Here is a 6,509-nt window from a genome sequence, read left to right as displayed (position 1 = left end):
TACTTCATCACTGTCATGTTGCTACTGTTATGAATCGTCATGTAAATATCTGATATGCAGGATGGTCTGAGGCGACCCCTGTGAAAGGGTCGTTCGACCGCCAGAGGGGTCGCGACCCACAGGTTGAGAACCACTGTGGGCAGCCATGCATGGTTCTGCCGAGAGCCAAGGTGGGGGCTGAGACTCCGGCTGGGGGACAGCCCAGGGAGGGGCTGCTTTCTCCTAATTCACACGAGTTCGCAAAGTGCCGGCAGCGGTCGGAGTGGGGGAACCACAGGTGGACAGACCCAGGCCTCGCTAACACTGCCCAGGGCCCCTCCACGTCAGGTGGGGTGACCTCGGTATAAACTGCAGCCCAGCCGGGCTCTGCGAACTGCCCCTCGGGACAGGTCTCGTCACTGTCAGCACTGTCTCCAAATGTATTCTGAATCCCACCCCCGTCTTTACTGCACCCCCTAGTTCCAGCCACTTCACCTGGGCAGTTCACCTGGGCCACTGCCTGGCCTCCTGCTCCTGCTTCCCCACTCTCCCCAGAGCAACCAGGACATCTTCTGAAATGTAAGCCAGACTGTGTCACCGCTGGGTGTGAGGCCTTCCCGCCAGGACTCCCACTGCACCTGGCCTAGAACCCAGGCCCCTTGCCCCTGCCTTGTCCCCGCTTGCTTCTCTGTCCTCGGCCCCACTGCCCTGCCCAGCTCCCTTCTAGTTCACCGGCATCTTCACACAAGATCAACAGGGTCCCTCCCCCCCGGGGGGGCGGGGAGGAGGCTTCTGCACGTGCTGTCCCCTCCCGGAGGCTCCAGCCCCACATCTGCATCATCATTCAGGCCTCAGACAAAACACCCCCTTCGGAGAAGCCTTTCTTGATCTTGACCTGGCAGAGGAGCGACTGGCCCAGCCGTGGCACCTCGCCATGACTGCCTTCACCGCTTTCATGATCGGACAAGATTTCCTCCTGGTTCACGGGGTGTTTCTGCCTGGCCTCGGGGCTCCATGTCCCCAGGACCACCAGTGTCTGACACTGGGAGAGCAGGTGACAAGGAGCTGTTCCCTGGATGCTGCAGAGGCCCTGGTGGGCGCCTGGGGGCAGCCCTGTCCCCACAGACAGCACGGAGGCTGAGGGCGAGACGCCACTGTGCTCTGTGCACGCAGCCCCTCCCCTCCCAGCCGGGGGCGGGGGTCTGAACAAGGCCAGCTTATCTCCAGCACCTCTCCCCTCCCAGCGCCAAAGTCCACTCCGCTTCCGGCTCTGGGGAGATGCCACCCCTTTAGGGAACCACCCGCTCCCACTTCACCTTCCGGGGGAGCTGGAGGAAGGGGGTGGGCATGCAGGGGAGGTGAGCAGGGAGCACTGGCCTCTTGGTCAGTGAGAACAGGGCGCAAGCCAAGAAAAGCGCCCGTGTGTCCAAAGCTGGCATCCAGGTTCCCAGGGGGCCCACGTGTCCCCCACCCTCGCCATGGGCCATGGGCCCAGAGCCACGTCAGGAGCCTCCCTCTCCCGGATCCTCTAGACCCGTGGTCGGCAAACTGCGGCTCTTGAGCCACATGCGGCTCTTTGGCCCCTTGAGTGTGGCTCTTCCTAAGCCTCAGGAGGACCCTAATTAAGTTAATAACAGTGTACCTACCTATATAGTTTCAGTTTAAAAAATTTGGCTCTCAAAAGAAATTTCAATCGTTGTACTGTTGATATTTGGCTCTGTTGACTAATGAGTTTGCCGACCACTGCTCTAGCCTGATAACACTGCTTACTGCCCACTGGTTGCCAAAGGCGTTTTACACACACACCTCATTCAACCTGCCAAGAGGATTACAAAAGAGGAAGCCCATAAACCAGGGGTGGAGAGGGCTGCACCCAGAATCCTGGCCACACTGTCCCACAGCAGACAGATGGGGGCAGCACAGGCAGGGGGGGAGGGTAGCACAGGAGACCAGGAGAGGGGGCTGGAGGCCGAGTGAGCAGAGGCTTTTGAGAAGGAAGCAGCGACCAGGGTCAAGTGGTGTAGGGCGGCCAGGGCGCAAAGGAGCCCGGGGCTTTACCCAGAAGCAGCTGGTGACCTCCGGAGGGGCAGACGCCAGCCTGGTGTTGAGAGGGACATAGGAGCTCGCTCAGGGGACGTGAGCTTTTTTGCCTTTAAGGTGACACTGGATCCTGCTCCCGTGGCCAGGAAGAGGACCTAAATGATGCGGGAGGACGAGGGAGGACCCTGGGAGATGGGGAGGGACGCACAGCGGAGACCAGGGCTTCCTCCCCTGCTGGTAGGAGGCGAGCTCACCTGCTGGAGGTGGGGTCAAGGGGCACTGGGAACGCAGGGTCTGGACCAGGACCCTGGAGAGGGGAGGGAGAGGCTCCCCAGCAGCCCTTTCGGCCGCGTCTAAGCAGGTCGCAGGCCGATGCTTTTCTCCTGCAAACCCTGTTATGGATGGAGGTGGCTGTCTCCACCAGGGCCGGTTCGAACCCTAACACACATGGATCACGGAAGAAAACTGCTGCATAAGAGCCAACAAAAACCTGGCAAACAGACCAAAAGGGGGCCAGAGGCCTGTATTTACGGTAGGAGAGCGCGATCGCACGGAAGCAGACACATCAAGGCCCCGCAGAAAGGATGGGAGGAAACCACGAACTTCAACCGTTTCCAGGTAAGATGACTGGGTGGCTCCAGATCCAGTTCTGGTTCTGCTGCAAAATAAAAGCACAATGAGACACCCCTTCACAACCATGAGGACGGGCCATAAAGACAACCACAACAGACAGACAAATACAAGCGCTGGAGGGGGTGTGGGGGAGCAGGAGCCCTTGGGCAGAATGTGAAATGGTGCCGCCACTGGGGGAAAGCATGCCTGCTTCGCAAGAAGTTAAGCGAGAATGATCACAGAGCCCAGTAATTCCACTCCTAGGTGAGTATATGCCCCAAGGGAACAGGAACAGGTATTCAAACAAACCCTTGTATTCAAACCCGTGCTCAGGATGTTCCTAACAGCACCGTTCACAACAGCCAAGAGAGGGAAGCAACCCGTCCCTCAACCAATGAATAAACCAACGGTGGTGCGCCCACAGAATGCGTTACCATTCGGTCACAAGCAGCAATGAAGGGCTGATAGACGCTGTAACTCGGATTAACCTTGAAAACATTATACCAAGTGAAAGAAGACACATGTTGTGTGAGTCCTCATACAAGAATTATCCAGAGGGGCAAATCCATGGAGACAGAAAAACAGATTAGTGGCCTCCAAGGGATGGGAGGAGGGGGAATGAGAAGTGATTTTTAACGGTTATGGGTGTTCTAAGGTGAGAAAGTTATATATATTCTTATTGATTTCAGAAAGGAAGGGAGAGGGAGAGGCAGAGACATCAATGATGAGAGAATCACTGATCGTCTGCCTCCTGCACGCCCCACACTGGGGATTGAGCTCGAAACCCAGGCACGTGCCCTGACCGGGAATGGAACCTGAACTCCTGGTTCACAGGTCGACGCTCAACCACTGAGTCACAATGGCGGGGCATATTTTCTGTATTTTAAAATGTGCCTTAAAAATTTCTAAATAATACAAGATACTGTAAACAAAGCAAGGACAACCTGATGTCTGGGCAGTGCAGCTCAGTGATTGAAGCATCAACCTACGAACCAACAGGTCACAGGGTTTGATTCCTGGTGGGGGCACATGCCCAGGTTTCGGCCCTGATCCCCAGTAGGGGGCGTGCAGGAGGCAGCCGATCAATGATTCTCTCTTAACATTGATGTTTTTCTCTCTCCCTTCCCCTTCCTCTCTGGGGAAAAAAAAAAGGATTTTTCATGAAGTATGTATGACAAGCTAATAATTAAACTCATATGAAAGGTACAAAATAGTCAAGAAAAAGCATCAAAAGAACAGGGAAGATTTGCTTGTACCAAAATATATTTTAAAACTAATTTAAAATGTAAAATTAACAGGTAAATGGAACAGAATTCAGAAGCAGTCTCATATATATGTGGAATTAAGCAATAGCCATAAAGAAAAAAATGGAATAAAACTGGTAACATAGTTTATAATCTCTATGACCAAACACAGTCTCTCTCTCTCTCACACACACACACCACCATAAACAAAGTTAACAGACTAGCAATAAAGTAGGAGAAAATACTTATATGTAATGTATGACTAGTATACAAACTGTTTTAAATGTTCATAAATCAATATAAGAGAGTACCCAGTTGAAAAATGGGTTGAGGACACAAATGGGCAATTTATAGGAGAGGAAACAGAAATGACCAATACAAATAGATGCTTAATCTTATCACTTGTCAGGGAAACACACGTTAAAAAAAAAAAAAACAAAACCAACTACTTCACTTTTCACCCAGCAGACTGACCGGTTTAAGTTAGATAATATCAGCTGCTGACAGGGCCGGACTGCCAGCGGGAGGGGAAGTCAGCTCCGCCACTCCGAAGGCCACGAGGCAGGGTCGATGAGAACTCCCGCACAGAACTTAGGACCCAGCAATTCCACTCGTGGTACCTACTCTTTCAAGGCTCATGCAGATTTGCAGAAAGACATGTAAAGGGTGTTCAATGGGACACCACTTACAATAAAAAACCGGAAGTGGTCACCAGCGGGGCTCAGCTGGTGGCATGTTGTCCCAGGCACCAGGAGGTCACCGTTTCCATTCCTGGATTCCCGGTCAGGGCACGGGCCGGGTTGTGGGCTCGAATCCCAGGAGGAGGCATGCGATCCGTGTTTCTTTCTCATGGATGTTCCTATCTTTCCTTCCCTCTCCCTCTCTCTCTCTGAAATCAATAAAATCATTAAAAAACAAAGAACAAAAAACCCACAACAAACCAACCCAGAAGCAACCTAAAATGTTCATTAACAGAAACACGCCCGGAGAGCTGCTCTACAGATGACAGCAGATGTGAAGAACACAGCAGACTCTGCTTACAGGAAAAATTCTCCAACACAACCTGGAATTTTAAAAGTTGCAAAATGTAGGCCTTCTGAATCCTGTTTACATTTCGGTGTCTTGCCATGCACCCCTCCCCCCAGTTGTATGGAGATATTTAATCTTGGCGAAGAGTAGAAATAGTTGTGATTGTATAGACATGCCATTAGGGAAAGGCCTTTAGAAATCAGCATTTGTAACTGAACTTGTACTTGCTCTTTTCCTAACCGGACTGGCAGCCGCAATTCACCGGAGGCCGAACCCGGCAGTCACACAGAAGCTTCGGTTATGGCTCTGAGATGAGTTAACCGCTCCAATTTATACCTTCGCCCCCCAGGCTGGACAGCCCAAGTCCAAATGCCAATGTCAACCTGGGAAAGTGAGCCACTTATAGTTTCCTGGCACTGAATGAAGTGCCCGAATCACGGAACAACTTTCAAGTGGCACGTCAACTAATAAAAATGGAGCGGATGCTTTCCTCTTTCAGGACAAAACAGACCAAGCCAATAAGCACCTGAAATAGTAACAACAGTGCAGTCAAAATAAGCTGTTAAGAAGGACAGCAAGCAACTGGGTCTTTTAAAAGCTTTCACTAGGAAAGATGAAGAATCCTGGGAAATCTATGCGAGAGAGAAGTCCAATACTGATCTCATTCACATCCTGAAGTCGGTACATGGGCATGAAGATGGCCTCCACCCCAGGTACACACGCACGCGCACCTTCTTAGGTTGCTGACAGGAATGAATTTGTTTTATTTTTTAAATATATCTTTATTGATTTCAGAGAGGAAGGGAGAGGGAGAGAGACAGACAGAAACATCAATGATGAGAATCACAGATTGGCCACCTCTTGGCATGCCCCCCACTGGGGACTGAGCCCACAACCCAGGCACATGCCCTTGACCGGAATCGAACCTGGGACCCCTCAGTCCCCAGGCCGACGCTTCATCCACTGAGCCAAACCAGCCAGGGCCTGACAGGAATGTTGAACTGAGCAAAAGCTGGGGACAGCCGCAAAGCTGGCTTTGGTTGCAGACTGTTGCATGCTAAGCCCCAAGAAATGATTAGCGATCACCTATGGTTCTGAACCGGCTGCTTCTCCCTCGGCCCTGACGGATGGCTCAGCGTTGGCAGCACAGCTTCCAAGATGCGCTTCCACACACTGCTTCCTGCACTGTTCTCTGGTCTGGCTGCAGGGTCCCCAGCACAGCCAAAGCCAAGATGATCTCATTCTGTCTCCAAATCTCAGAAGAAAAAGAAAAATCCATGTCTGAGCCCCTGCACGCCAGCGGGATTGCCAGCGGGGTGGGCACTGCACACCACCCTGCCTGGGCACGCTCTTTGGTGCCATGCTCAGGGGCTGTGCTAAAGCGGCCGCCTCCATGGACAGCAGGACATGCTACCCACAAGCGGGCAGGGGAAATCATCTTTTTTTTTTTTAAATAAAATATATTTTATTGATTTTTTTACAGAGAGGAAGGGAGAGGAATAGAGAGTTAGAAATATTGATGGGAGAGAAACATCAATCAGCTGCCTCCTGCACACCTCCTACTGGGGATGTGCCCGCAACCAAGGTACATGCCCTTGACCGGAA

This window comes from Myotis yumanensis, unplaced genomic scaffold, assembly GCF_028538775.1.
Source record: "Myotis yumanensis isolate MYYU_CA2020_CCGP unplaced genomic scaffold, mMyoYum1.0.hap1 SCAF_22, whole genome shotgun sequence".
Classification (NCBI taxonomy): domain Eukaryota; kingdom Metazoa; phylum Chordata; class Mammalia; order Chiroptera; family Vespertilionidae; genus Myotis; species Myotis yumanensis.
This window is presented reverse-complemented; position numbering follows the sequence as displayed.